The 25,743-nt window shown below is 43.5% G+C and overlaps 1 pseudogene; it reads right to left on the bottom strand.

Annotated features, from left to right (window-relative positions):
* Positions 1-2,620: 2,620 nt before the first annotated feature.
* LOC141108904 (complement factor B-like) overlaps positions 2,621-25,743 on the bottom strand; it is a 142,324-nt pseudogene continuing 119,201 nt past the window's right edge.

Raw genomic sequence — 25,743 nt, 5'->3', positions numbered from 1 at the left:
AATAATATAAAACATTTCTCCCTCTTTTACTTCCCCATATGCATAAATTGTTTAACGCCTTTCTCCAAGACACTCCTATCCCCCTAGAAATGCAGCGATCCTTTAACACCTTAATTTCCAAGCCAGATAAAGACCCTTCCCTTTGCGCCAATTATAGACCCATCGCATTACTGAATTCTGACCTAAAAATTTTCACTAAGCTTCTCTCCAATCGTCTGAACATGATTCTCCCATCTCTGGTTCATAAAGACCAGGTTGGGTTTGTCCCATTAAGGCAAGCGGGTGATAATACCAGAAAGGTGATAGATTTGGTAGACGTGGCAAACAGGGAAAACTCTGCGTCTCTGTTACTTGGCCTGGATGCCTAGAAAGCTTTTGACCGTTTGGGGTGGCCTTTCCTGTTCGCCACGTTGAGTCACATGGGCTTTCGGGGACCCTTTTTGAGGGCGATCAAACATCTTTACTCCAACCCCTCTTCTCAAGTCAGGACTCCCTTTGCACTCTCCACATCTTTCTCAGTGACAAATGGCACCAGACAAGGGTGCCCACTGTCACCCTTGCTATTTGCGCTTTGTGTCGAGCCGTTGGCTGCCTCTATCCAGAACAATCCGGATATACGGGGGATAGTGGTCAGAGACAGGGAGTTTAAAATTTCCCTCTTTTCCGACGACATTATTCTTACACTAACTCGGCCCCATATTACCCTCCCGATTCTACACGCAGAATTAGACCGCTTTCGTGCTCTCTCGGGATACAAAATCATTGCCCATTAATATCCCCGAGGCTGAGGTCACACTTTTGAAAGCCAACTTTCCCTACAATTGGAAAACAACTGCCCTTAAGTATCTGGGGACCTACATTACCCCAAAATTCAATACCTTATACCAAGAAAACTCCCCCCCCCCCTTCAGCTCAATTAGATCCCTATTACAAAACTGGAAAAAACACCATATTTCTCTCCTAGGTCGTATCGCTACTATTAAGATGTCCATCCTCCCGAAACTCCTATATCTTTTTCAGACACTGCCTATACCAATCCCACACAAACACCTGAAAAAGCTTCAGTCGAATTTGCTCCACTTTGTCTGCAATTACAAAAGGCATAGGATACCGAGATCGGTTTTGATGGCGTCGCGCAGTGAGGGGGGCCTTGCTTTCCCTAATATCATCAAGTATTACCAAGCTGCACAATTGCGAGCGGTGGCCTCATGGTTCACCCATAAATCGTATAATAAATGGACAGAAATTAAAAATGATGGTTAGCTCCAATACACCCAAACAATCTTCTTTGGAGTGCGAATGCAGAAGTAGCCCCCGATCGTCTGTTGAGCCCCATGTCCCAGCTATGGTGGACTTGGCGTACATTGGCTCAATCTCAAGGACTGTCCTCAGAAAAATCGCTACTGACCTCCTTTGTCTGCAATCCTAAAGTGCCGGATAGCCTTACACACCGGATGTCACACCCATGGTCCTCTAGGAACCTGTTTCATTTTGGGAACATAGTGAACCCCAGAACACCAAACTACTATCATTCTCCGATCTACAGACTAAATATGATCTACCGAGACAGGTGGTACTACAATGGGTACCTACAAATCCGACATTATGCACTCACTATAGGCCCAAACCTGCAATTCTCTCCCCCATCCCCATTTGAAACCATAATTTTGACAGGTAACGCACAGAAAGGTCTCATATCGGGAATCTGTAAAATTCTTCTTTTTCCCTAGAAGAACAAGGCAAACACTCCTACATGATTAAATGGGAGAAAATTCTAAATGAAGAACTCCCCATAACACAATGGCAGGCAATATGGACTCAGACAGCAAAGAGTTCAATGTGTACATTGTATAAAGAAAACTCTTACAAAATTCTTCTATTCTGGTACATGACCCCAGATGTGCTCCACGCAATTTACCCTACCAGTTCAGATAGGTGCTGGCGTTGCCAGGGAGCAAGGGGAACCTTCTTACATATTTATTGGAGTTGCCCATTAATCACCCCATATTGGGACATGGTCCGGCATCTACTTACCCACCTTTTGGAGATGCAAGTTCAAGCGTCTCCAAAGTTTTTCCTATTAGGCTTATCTCCACTAAAGCTCCCTAAACCGTATAAGAAATTAGTACGCCACGTACTCACAGCAGCACGCTGCCTCATAGCCCTACACTGGAAACGCCGTCTAGAATCAAGGATGTTGAGCTGATGGAGAAAATGACGGCTAGAATACAGGACAGATTGGAGGCACATAACAGGGTTTGGGAGCTATGGCATCTCCGGGAGGACTCACCATGACCAGGTAATAATCCTACCTAGATGACTTATCCCCTTCTTTACCCCTCTTCTTTTCTTTCTTCTTACCCCCCTCTATCTCTTGATACTGCATGCTTCACTGAGTTTTACAGTTACATATATTGATGTACAGTTTCATAACAGAATTAATGGTACATACATACCGAAGGAACTGTTAATAGTTAGATGTTAAACTGCTTCTGGAATCTAGCATAACTTCAGTATCTTTCTTCATTTGAGTAAATGCTCGATAACACAAGTGTATATGATCATTTATATTTGTGAATGTTCCCTTTATTTGTATTGCCAACACGAACAATAATAAAAACTGTTACTTGGAAAAAAAAAAGATGGTGACCAATATCCAAAGCTGAAATATCAGTCTTTGCAGAAATATCAGTAAGTTGTCACACAATCAACATTGAGTCTTATTCATTCTTCTATGTCCACAAGGTGTGGAACATTCACTTCAGGTATATAAGTTCATCTTTTATAATTTCTTCTATCCAAGCTATCCCAGGGATAACGCCAGCATGGAAGTCCCGGGAAGCTGCAGGGACTTGTTCCCTTTTATACCCTTCACAGCTGTTCACTGTTCCCCAACTTATTACTCCGACCTGTAGAAGCAGAAAAGATTTCAAAAAGTTATTGCAAAATACCTTGAACTAGACATCCTTCTGCTCTGCCCTCTTGTATCATGTGATTATTTTATTAAAAAATGAGTGCTCGAATGGTCATGGAGGCAAAATGCTGTCTGCTTTGTATTTCACAATTGTACAAACAAACCAAAAATAGTGATCATTTTGGGTTTCCTGAACTGCAGTGTAGTAAGTTTTTTGACTCACATACCCCTATACCCAACTCTTTGTGGTGAATTTAGCCATAGGGTGGCCAGGAGAGTGAACAACATAAGAAAAATATATGCAAATATTGATTGCTTGGTGCTACCCTCCTAGGCACTGAAGCACTAGTGCAATTCCGATAAATACAACTCCTCCCATTGTGAAATGTTTTGATGAATATGTCAAGTTTTAACCACTTCAGCCCCGGAAGGATTTACCCCCTTCCTGACCAGAGCACTTTTTACAATTTGGCACTGCGTCGCTTTAACTGCTAATTGCGCGGTCATGCAATGCTGTAACCAAACGAAATTTGCGTCCTTTTCTTCCCACAAATAGAGCTTTCTTTTGATGGTATTTGATCACCTCTGCCGTTTTTATTTTTTGCGCTATACACGGAAAAAGACCGAAAATTTTGAAAAAAAATGATATTTTCTACTTTTTGTTCTAAAAAAAATCCAATAAACTCAATTTTAGTCATACATTTAGGCCAAAATGTATTTGGCCACATGTCTTTGGTAAAAAAAATGTCAATAAGTGTATATTTATTGGTTTGCGCAAAAGTTATAGCGCCTACAAACTAGGGTACATTTTCTGGAATTTACACAGTCTTTAATTTATGACTGCCTATGTCATTTCTTGAGGTGCTAAAATGACAGGGCAGTACAAAACCCCCACAAATGACCCCATTTTGGAAAGTAGACACCCCAAGGAAATTGCTGAGAGGCATGTTGAGCCCATTGAATATTCATTTTTTTTGTCCCAAGTGATTGAATAATGAAAAAAAAAAAAAAAAATTACAAAAAGTTGTCACTAAATGATATATTGCTCACACAGGCCATGGGCATATGTGGAATTGCACCCCAAAATACATTTAGCTGCTTCTCCTGAGTATGGGGATACCACATGTGTGGGACTTTTTGGGAGCCTAGCCGCATACGGGGCCTCGAAAACCAATCACTGCCTTCAGGATTTCTAAGGGCGTACATTTTTGATTTTACTCTTCACTACCTATCACAGTTTTGAAGGCCATAAAATGCCCAGATGGCACAAACCCCCCCCAAATGACCCCATTTTGGAAAGTAGACACCCCAAGCTATTTGCTGAGAGGCATGTTGAGTCCATGGAATATTTTATATTTTGACACAAGTTGCGGGAAAGTGACAATTTATTTATTTATTTATTTTTTTTTTGCACAAAGTTGTCACTAAATGATATATTGCTCACACAGGTCATGGGCATATGTGGAATTGCACCCCAAAATACATTCTGCTGCTTCTCTTGAGTACGGGGATACCACATGTGTGGGACTTTTTAGGAGCCTAGCCGCGTACGGGACCCCGAAAACCAATCACCGCCTTCAGGATTTCTAAGGGTGTAAATTTTTGATTTCACTCTTCACTAACTATCACAGTTTCGGAGGCCATGGAATGCCCAGGTGGCACAAACCCCCCCCCAAATGACCCCATTTTGGAAAGTAGACACCCCAAGCTATTTGCTGAGAGGCATGGTGAGTATTTTGCAGCTCTCATTTGTTTTTGAAAATGAAGAAAGACAAAAAAAAAAATTTTTTTTTTCTTTTTTTAATTTTCAAAACTTTGTGACAAAAAGTGAGGTCTGCAAAATACTCACTATACCTCTCAGCAAATAGCTTGGGGTGTCTACTTTCCAAAATGGGGTCATTTGGGGGGGGGTTTGTGCCACCTGGGCATTCCATGGCCTCCGAGACTGTGATAGGCAGTGAAGAGTGAAATCAAAAATTTACGCCTTTAGAAAGCCTGAAGGCGGTGCTTGGTTTTCGGGGTCCCATACGTGGCTAGGCTCCCAAAAAGTCTCACACATGTGGTATCCCCGTACTCAGGAGAAGCAACAGAATGTATTTTGGGGTGTAATTTCACATATTCCCATGGCATGTTTGAGCAATATATCATTTAGTGACAACTTTGTGCAAAAAAAAAAAAAAAAATAAATAATTTGTCTCTTTCCCGCAACTTGTGTCACAATATAAAATATTCCATGGACTCGACATGCCTCTCAGCAAATAGCTTGGGGTGTCTACTTTCCAAAATGGGGTCATTTGGGGGGGTTTGAACTGTCCTGGCATTTTATGCACAACATTTAGAAGCTTATGTCACACATCACCCACTCTTCTAACCACTTGAAGACAAAGCCCTTTCTGACACTTTTTGATTACATGAAAAAATTATTTTTTTTTGCAAGAAAATTACTTTGAACCCCCACACATTATATATTTTTTTTAAAGCAAATGCCCTACAGATTAAAATGGTGGGTGTTTAATTTTTTTTTTTCACACAGTATTTGCGCAGCGATTTTTCAAACGCATTTTTTGGGGAAAAAACACACTTTTTTACATTTTAATGCACTAAAACACACTATATTGCCCAAATGTTTGATGAAATAAAAAAGATGATCTTAGGCCGAGTACATGGATACCAAACATGACATGCTTTACAATTGCGCACAAACGTGCAGTGACAACAAAATAAATACATTTTTAAAAGCCTTTAAAAGCCTTTACAGGTTACCACTTTAGATTTACAGAGGAGGTCTACTGCTAAAATTACTGCCCTCGATCTGACCATCGCGGTGATACCTCACATGCATGGTGCAATTGCTGTTTACATTTGACGCCAGACCGACGCTTGCGTTCGCCTTAGCGCGAGAGCAGGGGGGACAGGGGTGCTTTTTTTTTTTTTTTTTTTTTTTTCTTTATTATTTTTTTGCTTTTTTATCTTATTTTAAAACTGTTCCTTTCATTTTTTTTTTTTTTTAATCATTTTTATTGTTATCTCAGGGAATGTAAATATCCCCTATGATAGCAATAGGTAGTGACAGGTACTCTTTTTTGAAAAAATTGGGGTCTATTAGACCCTAGATTTCTCCTCTGCCCTCAAAGCATCTGACCACACCAAGATAGGTATGATAAAATGCTTTCCCAATTTCCCAATGGCGCTATTTACATCCGGCGAAATCTAAGTCATAAAATGCTCGTAGCTTCCGGTTTCTTAGGCCATAGAGATGTTTGGAGCCACTCTGGTCTCTGATCAGCTCTATGGTCAGCTGGCTGAATCACCGGCTGCATTCTCAGGTTCCCTGTTGAGACAGGAGAGCCAGAGAAAAACACGGAAGACGGTGGGGGGGGGGGGGGGCATTCTCTCCCACTGCTTGTAAAAGCAGTCTAGAGGCTAATTAGCCGCTAGGATTGCTTCTACATGAAAGCCGACCGCTGGCTGAAAAGAATGATACCAAGATGATACCTAAACCTGCAAGCATCATTCTGGTATAACCACTCAAAGTCGTGAATGCTGTACCTGAAGACAAAAATATGGTTAACAATAAAGCACAGTAAACGGTAAAGAATAAAAAATTGCAGACCTGAAAAGCAAACATGATAAAACATAATAACAATAAAACATTGCAGAATAGAATACAGTAAAAAAGAGCAGAACAATAGAGAGAATAGAGAAAGAGAGAATAGAGAGAGAACAATAAAACGACAACTATTATTTTTTATTTTATATTTTTGTTTGTTTTTTTTTTTTTTTTTTTTACACTTTTTTTGTAACTGTAACTTTTATAACTGTAACCGGTTCCAGGTTCGGGTCTCTCAAAATGCGATGGCATCTTGGGAGACCCTGTGAAAGTGTGCCTAGTCTGTGGAATGCTGTACCCTACGCTAATACTCAGCTAGTGAATGGTAGCGTTCAAAACATTCACCAATGCAAAGACCAGGATTGTCAGGACAGGGGGGACAATAATAGCGGGTGTCACGCCTATATCCGCGCTTGCTGCAGACACAACATCTTTTTTGGGGGGGTTCGTTGGGTAGGGGTACTCGGGAGGACATAAAAATGCCTCTCATGCAGCCGACTGCATTTGGTTGGGGATGTGAATGGGGGAAGTACGGGCGCTGCAGAAGTGGTGGGTTCCCAATTAGGATTGGCGAATGCAGCAGGAAGGGCACTATGGGCATGACGGGCCTGTGTTTGTCTTCTTGGTGGCAGCGGGACACTATTTGTGCTTGCCACCTCACCAGCTTGAACTGCACTTATGGGACTCGCCACGTCACTAAGTGTTACTGCAGTGCTGGTATGACTACGACCGGGGTGTACTAGGCCGCTGGCGCTTGCCAGTTCACCAAAACGCTACCAAAAAAACTGTTAACGATCGCAGGGATCAGGCCTGACTCTGCGAACGCTGCAGTTATGCATTTAGTGTTTTGTAAGTGACAGTGATCGATCGATACTGCACTTGGGTGGGCTGGGCTGGGCCGGGCGGAGGGGCAAAACGCAGGTGCTAGCAGGTATCTGGGCTGATCCCGCTAACACTGCGTTTTTGGGAACCCTAAACTGCTGGGGACGCCAGTATAGATCTGATCGGATCAGATATTGATCAGTTCAGATACTATACCACTAAGGGAGGTGTACAGTGCGTGCGTGGGTGTTAGCGCTACTGGCACTAACCTGACGCTGCCTGGGGCTGGTGCTTGCCAGTTCACCAAAACGCTACAAAAAAAACTGTTAGCGATCGCAGGGATCAGGCCTGACTCTGCGAACGCTGCAGTTATGCGTTTAGTGTTTTGTAAGTGACAGTGATCGATCGATACTGCACTTGGGTGGGCTGGGCTGGGCCGGGCGGAGGGGTAAAACGCAGTTGCTAGCAGGTATCTGGGTTGATCCCGCTAACACTGCGTTTTTGGGAACCCTAAACTGCTGGGAACGCTAGTATAGATCTGATCGGATCAGATATTGATGCGTTCAGATACTATACCACTAAGGGAGGTGTACGGTGCGTGGGTGTTAGCGGTACTGGCACTAACCTGACGCTGCCTGGGGCTGGTGCTTGCCATTTCACCAAAATGCTACCAAAAAAACTGTTAGCGATCGCAGGGATCAGGCCTGACTCTGCGAACGCTGCAGTTATGCGTTTAGTGTTTTGTAAGTGACAGTGATCGATCGATACTGCACTTGGGTGGGCTGGGCCGAGCTGGGCGGAGGGGCAAAACGCAGGTGCTAGCAGGTATCTGGGCTGATCCCGCTAACACTGTGTTTTTGGGAACCCTAAACTGCTGGGGACGCTAGTATAGATCTGATCGGATCAGATATTGATCTGTACAGATACTATACCACTAAGGGAGGCGTATGCTGCGTGCGTGGGTGTTAGCGGTACTGGCGCTTATCTGACGCTGCCTGGGGCGACGCATATCACCGCCGGGCGATCAGGGGGCTAAATCTTTATTCGGTAATAAACGGCGGGTGCCCTGACACTATAAAAAATAAACAAACTAACCAGCGTCACCCGTAACGGTTATACAGTGATCAGTGGTGAAAGGGTTAACTAGGGGGCAATCAAGGGGTTAAAACATTTATTAGATAGTATATGGGGGTCCCTGTCGCTATAAAACTCTGACGGCGAACCTAAATATTTACGTCCCTAACTAGCATCACCAGCGACACTAATACAGCGATCAGAAAAATGATCGCTTAGCGACACTGGTGACAGGGGGTGATCAAGGGGTTAAAACTTTATTAGGGGGGGTTAGGGGGGTACCCTAGACCTACAGGGGGCCTAACACTCACTGCCCTGACACTGTAACTGTCACAAACTGACACCAATACAGTAATCAGAAAAAAAAAAAAAAAAAAAAAAAAACCTGCTTGGTGTCAGTTTGTGACGGGGGGGGGGTGATTGGGGGGGGATCGGGGGGCGATCGGGGGGGGATCGGGGTGTTTAGTGTGCCTGGCATGTTCTACTGTGTGTAGTGTGTTGGTGCACTTACATTGCAGTCTTCTCTCCTCGGCCTGGAACGGAAAATACCGAGCCGAGGAGAGATGACATAATTTCCTCTGCCTCTGTGTACAATACAGAGGCAGGGAAATGATCCCATTGGCTGAGAGCGATCGCGAGGGGGGGGCCACGAATGGATGGCCTCCCCCTCACCTCCGATCGCCGGGGGAGATTTGCCGACCGCCGCAGGCACCGGGGGGGGGTCCGATCGGATCCCCCACCCGCGGGCAGGCAAGGACGTACATACACGTCCTTTTGCCTGCCCGTGCCGCTCTGTCGACGTATATAGTCGTGCGGCGGTCGGCAAGTGGTTAAAAGTAGTTCTCAGTTTCCAGGCACTGGCTTCAAAATTGTAAGTAAAAATTGTAGTTTGCAAAGTGCCAATGGCCAATACTGTCCACCTGCTTGGCCATGAGCCCCTGTATATACTGGTGAGTGGGTTATCTCTTTGATAGCTTGTTATTACCAGGGATTATGAAGGAGATTATAAATGGCTCCTGCTGCTACAGAGGCAGCAATTCGTTCCTTGTCTGCACACAAATATTTTATTTTAAGTAACCCTTGCTGGCTAGAACAAGGGTTAGAGTTGCGATAGCTATTAGGAAGGGAAAGAGGGAAAAGGAAAGGGGAAAGAAAAGGAAAGATCTCATCTCTGACAGTGCTCCTCCAAAGCAAAAGGAAGGGCAAGAAAAAGGGAAATGAAAGAGAAAAGAAAAGGAGAATGGTAAAGTATGAAGCTTGTACTACTTTGTAATGTGAACAAGTAAGGTAAAACCAGAGGGAAGAAAAGTTCTTTTGCAGGCATAAAAAATAAAAATACCAAAACATATAGGCAATGCATAATGATTGCTGGAAAGTGAGGCAAGGTAAAGCAAAACATGTTACAAAACTATACTGGAAATCCACCCATCATAATTAAAAGGTTTACTGTACCTGGATGTAACGCTTGTTATGTTGTATAATAAGAGGACCACCACCATCTCCTGCAAGAGATAAAAATAAGTATTAATAAACTGATGAACTGTTGCTAAGTAAGCAGGGTGTATTACTACTATATCGCCTGAAATGGGTACATTGCCTATTGCCTGCCATATCAAAAATTGAATGCAAGAGTCAATGTGCTTTTGTATTGATACATTTTGGATGGGCTGAAAGCAATGAATCTGAGTGAATCGTTATGATACAAGACGGATTGTAATGAGTTGCTGTCAGGGCCGTCTTTAATATTGATTGGACCCTGGGCAAAACTTTTCTTGGAGCCCCCCCATGCAGTTTTGCTCTCCACCTTTTCTGAGACATACAATAAATAGCAGCTAGACTCAAAATCAGTTTACTGAATCAGATCAGGCAGCTATTGCGATTGGTTGCCAGAGGTTACAGTGTATAATTAATGCTCACTGTCTGGTTGCTAGAGGTTATAGCACACATTATGGCTTACTGATTAGTTGCTAGAGGCTACAGCCAATGATTTCTGCTTGTTGATTGGTTGCTAGAAATTACTGTGGATATGACCTCAGGGGGGCATGATATACATATCAATGCTGCCGGCCGCCACTATTTACATATGAATGCTGTCACTATTTACATATGAATGCTGTCACTATTTACATATGAATGCCGGTAATTTACATGTAAACACAGGGTCTGCAGGTGAGTCATCTGTACACAACAATAGGGCAGAGCTGGGCAGCATTAGTAGCAGCACTTCACACTGAGATATTGGGACACAGCACGGGACTAAAACCTCAAGGGAATCTAAACCAGGATAGTTGGCAAGTATGAGGTAGCTGCTTTGGGCCCCACAACAATGACAGGGCCCAGGGCAGCTGCCCCTTTTGCCCTGCCTTAAAAACGGCCCTGGTTGCTGTACTTGGCACACTTTATCGAATAAGGCCAGTTGTGTATGACAGAAAAGAAAAGCTAAACCAATAGAAGTCAAATGACTTTGAGGAATAAGGAACTGTGAAAGAGCAAGACACATAAGCTCCCGATTTCTGGAAAGACCTGCATAGGCCATGTCCTAGCATGATGAAAGTTTCCCTCTTAACACTATTAAACCTCAGGTCCATCCAAAACTGACATTTCAGTATAGTAAGGTTGCTGGGAATTTGTAACTTTCTATCCCTTTTTTTCCCTCCTGATGTCTCCAAGGAAAAGGGGTGGTTAAAACCAGCCATGTCTTCCCAAAAATAAAATTTTTGGTTGGAGTTAGCAGGTAAAGGTAATCAGTCAGGATTGAAATAAGGAAACTTCCACTTTTTTACTTGTTTTTTTTTAAAGGTGCAAGGTCCATGACTGTTATGCTAATGGATGCTTCACTGCTTTGTGGGTCTATGCCCTGGAACAGGCATGTGTATATGAGTTATCCTGACACTTTATATACACATCCTTGTTTTAGATCTATGACTTAACACATAGAGGGGTAAGGACTAAGGATTAGGATAAAAGCTCTGACCATTGCACTTTTAAAACCAAGTCAGCAATGGCAGCTCCCTTGTACTGTCTTGACAGATTCTTGGGTAGATATGCGAGCATGAAAAAAATGAAAAAAATTGGCTTAGCAAAGTTACAGATTACCTTTGCAGGTCTGGGGATCCACTTCAGGGTCTACTCCTCCGGTACACAGGAAATTGTCAGTTACAACGTCTGTGATATTTACCACATCTTTAAAGTCTTCCACTTTCTTTGCATCTTTGAGGCAACCTTGTCTCTGTAAATAAGAAATTGGTAGATTAGGACAGAATGAGAAAAAAAATCAGACAGAGGAGAGGCTGTCTGTCTTTGTGAGTACTAGGAAAGAGCTGCCAGTTCAGACTGAATTTTGGCTGTTCAGAAGTTCAGCAAGCGGCCAAACTAAATGGTCAATTGGCAGACTTAAACCTCAGTTGCACAGGGAATTAAGACTACTTTTACAATGGGGCGGGCGGGCAGGCGTCGGCGATAAAGCGGCACTATTTTTAGCATCACTTTACCGTCGTTTTAGCGGCGCTATTTGGTCGCTAGCAGGGCAGTTTTAACCCCCGCTATCTGCCGAAGAAGGGTTAAAACTGCCTGCAAAGCGCCGCTGCAGCGGCGGTTTGGCAGCGCTGCCCCATTGCTTTTAATGGGCAGGGGTGCATTAGGAGCGGTGTGTATACACCGCTCCTAAAACGCTGCAAAGATGCGGCTTGCAGGACTATTTTACTGTCCTGCAAGCGCACCGCTCCAGTGTGAAAGCACTTGGGCTTGCACACTGGAGAGACAGGAGAGGCCCTTTACAGGCGGCATGCAGGTGCTATTTTTAGCGCTGTACTGCCTGTAAAGCGCCTCAGTGTGAAAGTAGCCTAAGGGTCTGCAGACAGGGGGATTTATCCGAGTCTAGAAGCCTCCTTTAACCTTTTCACACCGGCTGAACGCATATGTGTGGTCTGTCAGTGGGTGGGCCTTAACGTTGAGCAGCCGCATTATATGCGGCCCTGTGTAAACAACTTACCATGCTGAGAGTATGGTAGCTGGTGGGCATCGGTAAGCTCCCGATGCATACTTGCAATCAGAAGTTTTCCGATCATGTGACTGCTGTGACAGCCAATTACAGTGGTCACATAACCCGAATCCGCACCTCTGCCTCCCAGTTTTTAGCACTCTTAAAGGGCCGGGTAGCGATTAGCCTGAAAGGATCAAAAATCAATTATTTTAATAATAACTGCCCCACACGGGGGGGAGACAATATATGGGGCCCCTTATTTTTAAAGGGGATTCAAGATTACAATAAGCCCCCAGTCCACAGACCACCACAACCGCTATGCCAGGTATGTGGGAAAGAGGCATTTGTCTGCATCAACATGAAGACATGGTGTTTTGTCAGGGGGGTCCCTTGTTGAGGGTATGTAGCCTGGTATGATACAGGAGAAGGGGCCACACGTTTGTCTTCCTCCTTTTCTCGGCTGCCAGGCTGCATGCTGATATGGATTTTTGCAAGGAACCCCGTGCTTTTATTTTTCTTGTATTTTTGTATTGGGTTAAGCATTGGAATGCAGATCTGAAGCGGGAGCCCAAACTGTTGTATTTTTTTCTGTGTGGGGGAGCCCTATTGACATCTATACTAAATCCTCATTTAAAGGCTAAGTTCACCTTTTTTTGTTTTTTTTTTTCTAAAATCCAGCTCCCCTGTGTACCAATATACCTATAATGTACCTCTGTTGCATAAAAATATTGATTTAAAAAACAAGGCCTACCTCATCCATGGCTATATTTTGCAGATCACTTCAGAAACTTCCTGGTAAACAGACAGGAGAGACTAGCTGCTAAGACACAGGAAGGAGATTACCAGCTGATCTCATTAGCACACCTTCACCCATCAAGTACGTTTTCACAGCACCCCAAAGGGTGCATGCTAAACTCCCTGGGGTCACATGCAGCGAACAGGACACCCCTGATTTGGTGCCTGCCTGCCTGATTGGATACAGAGTGATTGGATTGATGGTGTGTCCTCCTATCATATAGTTTTGGTAAATCTAAAGGAGAGACTGTACGATCAGATTGTATAGTGTATGGCCACATTTATACACCTAAAATTACCTAGTTGCGCTTTCAGTGTCGATAATTGCTAACAGCACACCAAACACAGAAGCAAACACACATTTTGCCACATAAAATAACAGGTGACAAATGCAGTAAAAAAAAAATGTGCAAAAATGTCCCACAAGCTACTTTGCCAGGTGTAGCACAGCCCATTGAAATCAGAAAAACAAGCCAAAAACATCTTTCGCTCCCACTATTCTAGGTGTGAATGTGGCCCTGAAAGTGAAATTAATGTGTTTACACAAGAACCACGAGGTTTCATTCACATCTGTGCGTTTCCAAATGCATGGCAAGCTGCACAGAAAATGTGCGCTTCGCCATGCATTTCAGAAATGCTGCAAATGTGCATCATGTTTGTGTTGTCATTACATGTTAAAGTGGTTGTACACCCTGTGTGCTTGAAATATCTCCTAAACCTCCATGGTTTAGGAGATATTTACGCAAGGCCCGAATGCACATGACTACAGCGCATGCGCTGATATCATTGGCGCATGTGCACTTTAGAAAGGGCATATTGTGCCGTTTCTAATAGGGGTCATGCCGTGACTGGCGGGTCCTGCGCGCATGCACGGGAGTGACGTCACACAACTCCAGCCAGTCACAGCCAGAGTTTGCTGCCCTGGAAGGAAGGGGGGCGAAGATGGACACTCCCTGCTAGTGGGGACAGCATTCAGTCACATGACATCTCAGAGCCACAAAGGAAGTCAGTGCGCTGCACAGGTAGCAGGTAGCTACATAATGCCTGGTATGCGTCATTGACTGTAGGTCCCTCTCTGATCAAAGTCGGACTAGAGAAATATCTCCACTCAGGGCCACCAGCCCAACTTATCTTATTGGTACCGACCCAGGGAACAAATATCCCCCAGCCCAGTCCTCCCTGGACAGCAATTAAACTAGGCCAGAAAGCATTTTTTTTCCATTTTGGACAGAGTAAAGGGAGGGTTTTATCTGATGACAGTTTTTTTTTCTTTGTCATCTAAGTGGAAGATTTTCCTTCACTTCCTGCCGCATAGCCACAACAGGGAGTGAGAGGGAGTGGTCACAGGGTCACCAGAACTAGTGTCTCCATTGCAAGATTTACCCTCTATTCCTATTCTGGTTGAGAACCCAAAATTTGGGATTTTCTTTCATTGTGAATTTTGGGGATAGCAGTCACCAGGACAAACAGAGAGGATCAATCTAACAGGGACAGCAATAAAAATTTGACAGGTGTTCTAATCCCTCCCCATTCTATCTAAAACTAAAAAAAAAAGCTTTGCCTTCAGTTATACTTTAAGAAGTGTTGGGAAGTCTGGCATGAGTTTTGGGCTTCCATACTCCAGACTGTCTGATACTTTGAATGGAATGGTACGAACCATTTTTTGTATTGCTCTATGTTTCCTCCTTTCTCAGCGGCCACTTTTCACTCATTTCTTGCCCCAATGCTGCAGAAGTGAAAACTAAAACCCTTAGAGTATCTATCCTTTCCCCATCCCAAACTGCCAAAACCCTTTCGGATGGAGTTGGGATGTACATTTCGTCCAAAACTGTTGATACTACAAGAAGAGTTTAAAGGGAAAATCTCAGATTATATCTCTTTTCATCTCTTTTGCCAACGGATCAAATGACCCGATATTGGGGAGATACATGAGTTTGGTAAAAAGAATTGGATATTTGCGCTTTTGAATAGCTACACCATCTGGAAAATCTGCTGCATTTCACAAACTTCCCATAGCGCTCTGGACCTTGCTGTGTGCTGTGCTTTCATCCACTGGCTATAGTAGAGCTGGCCATAGATTAGTAGAATTTTATTTTAGATAAAAAAATGTGCATATACTCCTTTATTACTATACAATTACAAAATATGATATCTCACCACCTATTTATATATGTGAAACCATTCAGTTTGACAAGAAACCACCTTGAAAATGAATAAACTACACAGTGTGACCAAAAATTCATAAACAATATTACATAAAATAAAAATGAAAGGTAAATAATAAACAAACATAAAAAGTCCACTCCCAGTGTCCAATTACGGTCCAAAAAGTGCCGAAATGCTTATAATATGAATGCTGTGGGCTATGACCTACACATGCAGTGCTCCCAGATCACTAATTAACCAGAAGTGCCACCTCCTTGCCAGATTACCAGGATCTCTAAGAAAAAGAGATCAAAAGCACTTGAACACATATGCAAGATCATTCCCAGGGTCCACCGACACTTTTCAAACGTGTCCAATCAATCCAAAATTCGCAATAATGCCTAGTTTGTCCTCAGGGATAGTACTAAGAGAACAATAGAAGACCATAGAGTAGTATCGCTAAAGCCTTGCCATTTATTATATATACTTTATTTAACAAAAATCACAGGGTACATAAAGAATCTAACTCCTTGCCATTGTCACTGGCAGGTGTAAATATGGCACAGGCCGCTGACCCCCAATGCGTGTTTCGTCTACAAATGGACGTCTTCAGGAGACAAGCAAGAAGGCTTGCTTGTCCCCTGAAGATGCCCATTTGTAGACAAAATGCACGTTGTGTGGTCAGCGGCTTGTGACATATTTATATCCACAAGTGATTTTTGTGAGTATAATATATATATAATAAGTGGCAAGGTTTTAGCGATACTACTCTATGGTCTCCTATTGTTCCCTTCCTACTAGCCCTAAGAAAAAGCTAGACATTCTTGCAAATTTTGGATTGATTGGACAAGCTAAGATCTGAGATGTCTGACATCTCCCTTCATCCTTCACCCTATGTACCCAAACTGTTTTCATAGTTTGTTAATACATTTTGCAAATGTTTTAATTGTGTAATTTTTCAGCTTCATTCATGTGCACTGATGGGGCTGCACGGATAGGCACTGATAAGGCGGCACTGATGAGTCTGCACTGATAGGCGGCACTGAAGGGCACCGAGAGGTGGCGCTGATAGGCACTGGTAGTTGACACTGATAGGCAGCACTGATGGGCACTGATAGGGAGCACTGGTGGGCACTGATAGGTGGCACTGGTGGGCACTGCTTAGCAGTCACTGATGGGCACTGGTAGGTGGCACTGGTGGGCACTGGTAGACACTGCTTAGTAGCAGTGGGTGTCAGACTGATGTCCTGTTTACACATGCCGGTAATCAACTTTCAGCGTGAGGAAAAAAAAGCAGATTACCGGCTTCTGTTTACATCACGTGATCAGTTGTCATTGGCTGACAGCTGATCACTTGGTAAAGGGCAGGGATTGACCCTGTACTCCGATCTGTAATCAGCCGAGTCTAATGGACTCGGTGATCAAAGAGTGCGCCACCTGCTCCTTGCAGAGGGGAGCGCAGGCAGCTCGAGCACGGGAGGACAAACATGGATGCCCTCGCAGCCATTTAAGCCCGTGCTGTAGCCATCTTTCGGCTATAGCGCAGGCGTGAAGAGGTTAAGAAAAATTTTAAATACATCTATAACTAGGAAAAATGTACTCAGCTAAGATTACTAGATGGAAGGTACCTAAGGGCCTGTGTCAATGGGCTTTTTGTTCAATTAGGCCAGTTTCACACTTGTGCGGGTGGTTGCTGCTGTAGGTCCACACCTGTTTCCGCAACCACCCACACAGAAAAACGCATTACCACTCAGGAAATGCAGGGGGGTAACATTAATCCTGATGGCATCCCCATGCGCTGAAATACGCTTTGTGGCTTCCCTGCACTTGCAGGTTCCGTGCTGGACCTTTTCCCTGCATTTTCTGGAGGCACAACAGCCCATTTAATTGACTGGGCTGCTGTGCTCGTGCAAAACATGGCTCAAGTGTGAACCTAGCCTCAAACAGATTTTGCATTCCCATACAAGTATATGAAAACGCAAAACCCGCCTGAAACAGATCAGAAGGAGGTCAAATGCACCTGTTACTGAATCCTGGTTGATCTCAGATGCGTCTTAAACGGATATAAAACTGATACCAATGACATAAGTCCATAGTCATTGACACCGGCCCAAACTTTGTTAGTCCTGAAAGTTAGTGTTTGCATGCGCTCAGACAATAATGCTCAAGTATGGTGATAGGTGATAGGTCATTGCATTGTGTGAAGGAGAAGGGTAGAGAAGAGAACACTGGCAAAAGCCTAAAATGCGAGTGTAGCGCTGGTAGATTTTCTAATCTACCGCTTCTAGGTAAATTTAATGGGTCACCTGTACTGTACATAGTTCAGATTCAATTTATTGTTAGATTAGCCTCTGTTCCAGCTTGGCTGTGTTGCGTGCAGTTCCGCATTCTGCCTGTGGGTGTCGTTGTCGCCATGGATCGGTGCTGGAAAGCAACAAGCTAAAGTATATGAGTGCTCTTCTGTCCCGTAGACAACTCGGCGGAGGTGGTCCTCCAGGTTGCATTCTGGGAGAGGGTATTTATGGGACAGACGCCATGTTTTAGGGGGAGTAGAGTCTTGACTTTGCGGCCCTCTGGGCTGGGAGTCTAAACCTTGCAGGCTGGAGGGTTCCGTTGCTGCAGCCACGTGGGTGGGCCCAGAAGCCTGTCTGGGGCCTGCTATGGCCATGGCTGGGATGGTCCTGTGCTGTCTGTCCTGCGGGAAGAAGCCGGACAATCAGGAAGATCGAGGGGAGGACCCATCTTGGAAGGGACCATGCAAGGCTGGTCTTAAGAAGGGCCTGGTGACTCGATTGGAGGACGCATCTTAAACTAATCTACCACACAAGTACCGCCGGGTCGGCTTAAAGGTTCAGGTACTGTGTTTGCTGTTCATCGAAAACTACTACATCCTGTGCCAGAGGATCGTGCAGTTTTGTTCTACTCAAGTCTGTGGCAGAGACTTTGTTCGTGCTACGTTCAGGCTGCTAGGTTAGTGAGAGAGACCTATCTGGGCGGGCAAAGATTCAATCCTGTGTTGAGGATACATTCACCCCTAAGATTTCAATTCCTTATTGCTACACCAAGAAAAGGTATTTGAACTTCCCTGCAACTCTTCTTCTACCTCTTTCCTGCTACTTCTTCCAGTTATCTCCCATTAAAGCATTGGAAAAGTACCCAAGTGACTGGTGCCTATATTGTCCGATAATAAGCTCAACGTGGACTCTAAGTTTGGTGTTGGTGAAATTACAGGTAAAAAGGGGACAGTAACAGCCCGCTTTAAATCAGCAGCTCCTCCGTGAGTTAGTGCTACACGAGCCTGTCAAAAACACTGATCTGGACAGCAGGATTACAGATTGCAGTCCTCCTTACCCAGTTTCCTTGCTTTATCTGGACATTCATCTGCTCCAAAGTATTTCTACTTTCCTCTGTAATAAATAACGCTTTCACCAGATCTCCAGACAGTAGAAAGTTTTCTGTGGGAGGAAAAAAAAGACAGAATTTGTCCATACAACTGTTTGTATGTTTTTTAACAGGATAACACTTTAGTGCATCTAAAGCCAAAACTTTGAGGTACAAATATAATTCATAAATACAATTTACAAGTAGCCGTCTGCCTGACTTCCAAGGGCCTGATGGTGACCCCCAGAGCCAAGGAGAACTGACATTCCTCCTCAGGGTGCAGGTTACTAGGCACACCGGTGCAAGGTGGAAAGATTGGGCGCCAGTCACTTTTTGTAAAAAATGAACAAAAAGATGTTATTTCTCTTAACAGGAACAGTGGGAAAAAGGGTCAGAGGGCACAGGACACCCTTAGGCAAATGCAATAGCATTTAGGCAAAACTCTGCAGACCAAAAGTAGAACTAGGCAGACAGCAATACAGATAAAGGGCCTTTAAGCTGAATGCAGCAATCTGTATCTTGTAGCAACTGCTGTCTCCTATAGCAACAACTTCTCTCTCAGTATCCTACTGTAGATCTTCCAGCTTAACTTACAGTATCCAACTGTAGATCCTTAACCGCTGTACTTATCTTCAAGCTTTACTTACAGCTACCTGCAATACTCCTTTAGCCTGGGTTCACACTAGCAGGATCTCAGAGATCGCATATCATTCGCACCGCACCGCAGCTGCCGATCACATGCGATGTCTGAGCAATGCGAGTTCAGCCATACAGTTGTATGGCTGAACTCGTATTGGATTCACACAGAAAATAATGCAGGGACTTGTTTTTCCCCGCACTAGAATCGGATCGCATGGATGTTCTCCTTTGCGATCCGATTGCTGTGCGAGTTCACAGTTCACACTGCGATCTGTGAACTAAACTGGGGGTGTCATTACCTTTGTTAATGACACCTGCAGTGGTTCGCACGAGGCAGTGTGAACAGAATGTCCACCGCAATATCGCAGTCCCATCATAAGGCGCTGATCGCCACCATTACTAGCAAAAAAAAAAAAAATAAATTACTGTATACAGTATATCCCATGGTTTGTAGATGCTATAAACTTTGTTAAAACCAATCAATATACATTTATTGGGAATTTTTTGTAGCAGAATATATATTGGCCTAAATTCATGAAGATTTTATATTTTTTTAATTTTTTTTTTATTGGATATATTTTATAGCAGAAAGTAAAAAAATAGTTTTGTTTTTTTTTTTTTGTTTTGTTTTTTAATTGTGTGTCTTTTTTTGATTATAGTACAACAAATACAAAATGCAGTGGTGATCAAATACCACCAAAAGAAAGCTCTATTTGTGGGGGGAAAAGGGACAGTGCTGTATTGCAAAAAAATGGTCTGGTCATGAAGGGGGGTAAATCTTCCAGAGGTCCAGATGGTAATCACTTGACCTCCGAAAGATTTTACCCTCTTCATGACCAGACCATTTTTTGGCACTACGTTACTTTAACTGACAATTGCTCGGTTGTTTGACGCTATTTCCAAATAAAATGGATATAGCGTCCTTTTTTCTCCACAAATAGAGCTTTCTTTTGGTGGCATTTGATCACCTCTGCGGTTTTTATTTTTTGTGCTATAAAAATAAAAAGACCAAGAATTGTGAAAAAAATTAATATTTTTTTTACTTTCTGCTATAAAACACATGCAATGAAATATGTAAAAAAATTGAATTTCTTCATCAATTCAGGCAAAAATGTATTCTACTACATTTTTTGTAAAAAAATCCCAATGAGCATCTATTGATTGGTTTGCGCAAAAGTTATAGCATCCAAAAACTCTGGGATAGATTTATGGGAATTTTATTCATTTTTTTTTTTTTTACTAGTAATGGCGGCGATCAGCAACTTATACCGGGACTGCGACATTGCGGTGGATAAATTGGACATCTAATTGACACTTTTGTCACTTTTTTGGGAACCAGTGACACCAATACAGTGATTAGTGCTTAAAATATACACTATCACTGTACTAATGACACTGGCAGTGAAGGGCTCAACATCTAGGGCAATCAAGGGGTTAAATGTGTGGCCAACATGGTTTTACTGTGTGTGCTGTTTTTACTAAGCAATGTACCTTGAAGTAAGAAAAAAACAGGACATTGCTGCTGTCAGTAGAGAGCCCTGTGTTTGTTTACCTACACAGGGCTCTCTTCGGTAATGTCCGGAGCTGATCTTTGGGTGCCGGCACCTGCTGATTGGATCGTGCTGCAGCCAATCACTGTACAGCAGGAGCGGCACTGGAACGCTCCCTAGCCCGGCGCGTGGATCACGTACTAGATACGTGTTTCTGCACAGGAGCGCCGCCTTGCTGCCATATATGTACTATGTATAGTCGGCAAGGGGTTAAAGCAACCTGACAAATACTGACGTTACTATTTAACCCCTTATTAACCCTTGGGCTGGCCATACATTATATAATGCTCTTGTGTAATTTCCTTTATATTTACCAAAACCACATGATATGAGGTCAAACCTAAACACTTTCAACTTGTATGCAGTCAGACAGGCCCTTGTACAACATAGTTGAAGGCAAATCTAAAGGAAATGAAATAAGAAAATTGTATAATGTATGGTTAGCTTTACTTTAGTCTGCTCAACAATAATTAACTCCTTATGCCTCTTCTCCCCTTATTTTGCCTAATTTCTATTTTTCTAACCATAACCATCTAATAATTTTAGAGTCATTTTAAACAGGGCAAATTATAAGGATTATAGAGAAAAACATACTTTTTATCTACATGAACACAATTCGTTTTTTAATGTATACTATTCAATGTAGAAAAAAAGTGCAAGTTTTTTAGTTGTTATGCGTTGTCTATGGAATGCATAACAAGCAAAATAAGTTTTACAAGACAATATCACCAAAAGAAAGTTTTGTTTGTCCTAGAAGAAAAGATATGTTATGTTCCATCTGTAGAGCTGGTAGATTTGCGATCTACCATCTGATTCCCATATTGTGGGGTTCGTTTTATAGCCACCTGCTGGCCCTCCTGGCTGACAGGTATGCGTTAGAGAGCTATCTCGTGGTCCTCCGTTCCGGAGGCCCACGTGGCTGCGGCGCAGGGGTGGGCCCAGAAGCTTGTCTGGGGCCTACCACAGCGGCCGAGGAATGGTCCTGAGCTGTCTATCCAAAGGGAGGAAGCTGGACAACCGAGAAGATCCCAGGGGAGGACCCATCATGGGAGGTTAATGCAACGTGCTGGTCTGGAGAGGGGCCTGGTGACTCGGTTGGAGGGCGTATCCTAAAGTAATTATACAGCATAGTGTTGCCGGGTTGGCTTAAAGGTTCAAGCACTGTGACTGACATTCACCACAAGAAAGCCAATACATCCTGTGGCAGAGGATCGTACGGGTTTATCCCAAATAAGTCTGTGGCAGAGACTTTTGTTCGTGCTATGTACTGGCTGCTAGGCTAGTGAGAGAGGCCTATCCAGGCGTGCAAGGAGTGTGTTCCACCAAGGGAGTGCATTCTACTGAAATATTCAACCCCAGGGACATTTGTCAAGAATCTTACTAAAAAGGTATTTGAGTTTTCCTCTGCAGTTCTCCTTCTGCCTCTTTCCTGCTACTTCCTTCGTTGATGGTTTAATAAAGCATTGAAAATGTACTCAAGTGTTGGTACGTGTGTCCTCCAGAGGTAAATTCAACGGAACCCTAGACCCGGTGCCGGTGAAACAAAGGGAAGGAGAGTGAAGGTAACAAGCCCGCTTTAAACCAGCAGCTCCATCGAGAGTTATTGCTACACACCTATGATGTATTTTTTTCTGCTGTTGCATTCAACTGCATTACATTGATAATGTTCTAAAGTACAGTATACAGATATCTAGTGGTAGTTCAGCACTTCAACTTGTTTATCTTTGTATTTTGTATCACCCTCTGTTCTAAGATGGCACACAGTTTGGTAGATATATTTGGTTGTCCTTGAGGAAATACTTTCATCAGGCATATGGACAGTGGCGGCCCGTCCATGAGGGGCACCACCTTCCTAATGCATGCCACCAGATGCATTGATTTCAATGGGGTTTTTTTGGTTGTTTTCTTTTGGAAGCACATGATTAGAGCCTGAGGCTCAAATTGGCTTCAAAAAAGGGTTGGCTGTGGGCGAAGAGCACTGCGCTCTGAGCCCACCCAGTTGTGTGACAATAGTGAATTAATATTCGCTATAGTCTTCCCGATTCTCCTCCCGGCCAATCAGGAAGTGGGTCTTAAGACCCAATTGGCTGAGAGGAAAAGCGACCGTATTTGCCGCCGAGAAGGAAGCCGCAGAGGACGAGACGCAGGGGAAGCTGAAGCTGCCCGCAACATAGATGGGGTAAGTGCTGGGCTGGTGGGTGGACAAGCGAGCAACGGGGGGTGGGGGAATTGACCGACCGAGCGACAGGGGGATTGACTGACTGACCGAACAGTGTGTGGGGGGGGTGGTGGGTGTTTTGTTTGCTGCCCCTCTCCCCCAAAAAATAGAGCCACCAGCACTGTCCTACACTCTGCATGCATATCCTGGAATAGTAAATATCACAGAAAGAATTGTTTAGACATGAAAGGAACTAAAGGAATTAATCTTCCTGTGTAGTCCAATACAGAGTCAATATGACAGGGAGAAGACCCCTACACCAAAAGACATACATTATCTATCCTTCATTGATTGGACTAGTTACATCCCACCACTTCAAAAAGATGCCAAATCATGCTTTTACTGGGTCCACAAGGTAGAAGAATAGCCTATAAGTGATCCTCGAAATGGTCCTTTTGCTTAAAGGATTAATTTAGGTCATTATGGGCACTCCTTGTTCTAGTAATAAGCAAAGTAAAAGCATTAGACGCAGTTGTAAAACTATTGTTAAGGAAATTAGAGACAATCCCCTTTAACTCTCAAATCTCATGCTTCAGGAACTCAAAAGAAATGCTCACTCTGACAACAAGACTTTCCATGAGTGATCAAGTCTGTATTATGCCGTGTACACACGACCGGACTTTTGGACAGCAAAGGTCCGACGGAGCGAATCCGCCGGACAAGTCGATCGTATGTGGGCTTCATCGGACCTTTGCTGTCGAAAAATCAGACGGACTTTAGAAATAGAACATGTTTCAAATCTTTCCAAGGGACTCGAGTCCAGTCGAAAAATCAGTTTGTTGGTATGTTAGTCTGACGGACAAACAACGACGCAAGGGCAGCTATTGGCTACTGGCTATGAACTTCCTTATTCTAGTCCGGTCGTACATCATCACGTTCGAATCAGTTGGACTTTGGTGTGATCGTGTGTAGGCAAGTCCATTGCGTCAGAACTCCGTCAAAAGTCCGTCAAAAAGTCCTTCAGAGCTTCGGACAGCTCAAACATCACATCAGGAAAGTTGCTAAAATTAAAAGGCCTAAGAAATCCATCAGTCATTAATACCAGCCGTCATGCAAGAAAGTAGGTGGAAGCAGAGCTTCCTAAACATGGACTTGTCAAGAATCCATTCAACCACCCAGAGGGACTATCCTACATCCACCTTGCCAGCTTTGCCACCTATGGAGAAGTGACCTAATGTTTTCAAGCACTGTTCCAGGATTTCATGTTCAGGACATCAAAGACTCATCAGAGACTTCATCTTCCTCTTGAGAGCACATGTACATACAGTATGTTACCAGTGATTATTCAACTGGTCTACTTTAAACTGTTCTGTTTAACCTTTGGATTATAAATTAGATTAGGCTAGACTGATCAGAGAATAAATCTTTTATCTTGTTACCAGTTTTTACTCAACTGGTCTTTGTGGGCCTGTTCTTTTTATCCTTTTAATTACAACTGGAGTCAGTTGAGGTTTGACATACTATAGCCTATCTGACTTGGGTTGTTGTGTTACAGGAAGCCAGAAGAGTGGAACTGTTGAGGTCTACCTCTTCTGAAGATCATCATCTTCATCGGGACTGTTCACGTGTTCTTCAAAACATTAAACAAGTATTCATGCTTTTTTTTTTTTTTTTTTTACAGACTTATCAATACATTTAGCATGTTTGTCTTTCTTTCATATGTCTTTCAGGTTCAGAGGACAAGCCAACATTTATTGACTTGGACTGATGTTAGGTTATAGTGATATCTATAGATAATGTTCTGGTGTATACTGACATTCTATGGTAGTATAGTGCTACTACAGCTTAGGGTAGTTCAGTCCTAAATAGACCCTCCCTGCTTCCTCTATGTTGCCTCAGACAGTTAGTTGTCAAAGGGACCGGATATAGAAAGTCATCATCTTCTTACACTTCAGAAGTGCACTTACTGTATTTCAAGTAAAATTATGTTGGATTCAATGTCTGTGTCCTATTGAAGAAATAAGCTACCTGTGGATTTTGCCAAAGTGGCCATACTGTCCATACATTGCTTAATTACATTTTATTTGCATGGAGGAGTGGAGATCCAGTGAAGGCAAAATATTTGCAAAAAATTAACCCACTCATATCAACCCCAAACTGCACTGATTCTTCAATGTTTTTGTAGTGAGTTGCTGGCAGGTTTGTTTCCACTAAATGTTTGGAGCCATTCAGCATTAGAGAGCTGAGGGTCTCAGTCACGCTTGCCCGCTCTCTCCCTACACTTTCACTCCTCCCCTCTCCTATCTGGTTGTTGCTAAACTCAAAGGGCAGCCAAAGGAAAGACACTGCTACAAACGGCATTCTGTGATATGTAGTCCTGAAGATGGGTGGCTGTGCTGTGCAGAGCTGGAGGAAAACTACATTTCCCAAAGAGCCATAGGACTCTGGGGGAGGGGAGGAGGAATTGATACCAGACTGCCTGGGAAAGTTCAGGGCCGTTGGCGCTGGGACAAGGGAGAGTGTGGACCTCTTGGGCAGTGCATGCAGCTGTTCAGGGATTCCAGCTAAGGGGAGAGCCTGTATGCTGTGCCATCTCTACTGAAGAGCAGAGTACCACCATGTAACAAGCCCCTTGCTCGCTCGATTCCACTCTCCCGACACTCCTCTGCTGCT

The sequence above is a fragment of the Aquarana catesbeiana genome, linkage group LG09 (assembly GCF_042186555.1).
Source record: "Aquarana catesbeiana isolate 2022-GZ linkage group LG09, ASM4218655v1, whole genome shotgun sequence".
NCBI classification, from domain to species: Eukaryota; Metazoa; Chordata; class Amphibia; order Anura; family Ranidae; genus Aquarana; species Aquarana catesbeiana.
This window is presented reverse-complemented; position numbering and strand designations above follow the sequence as displayed.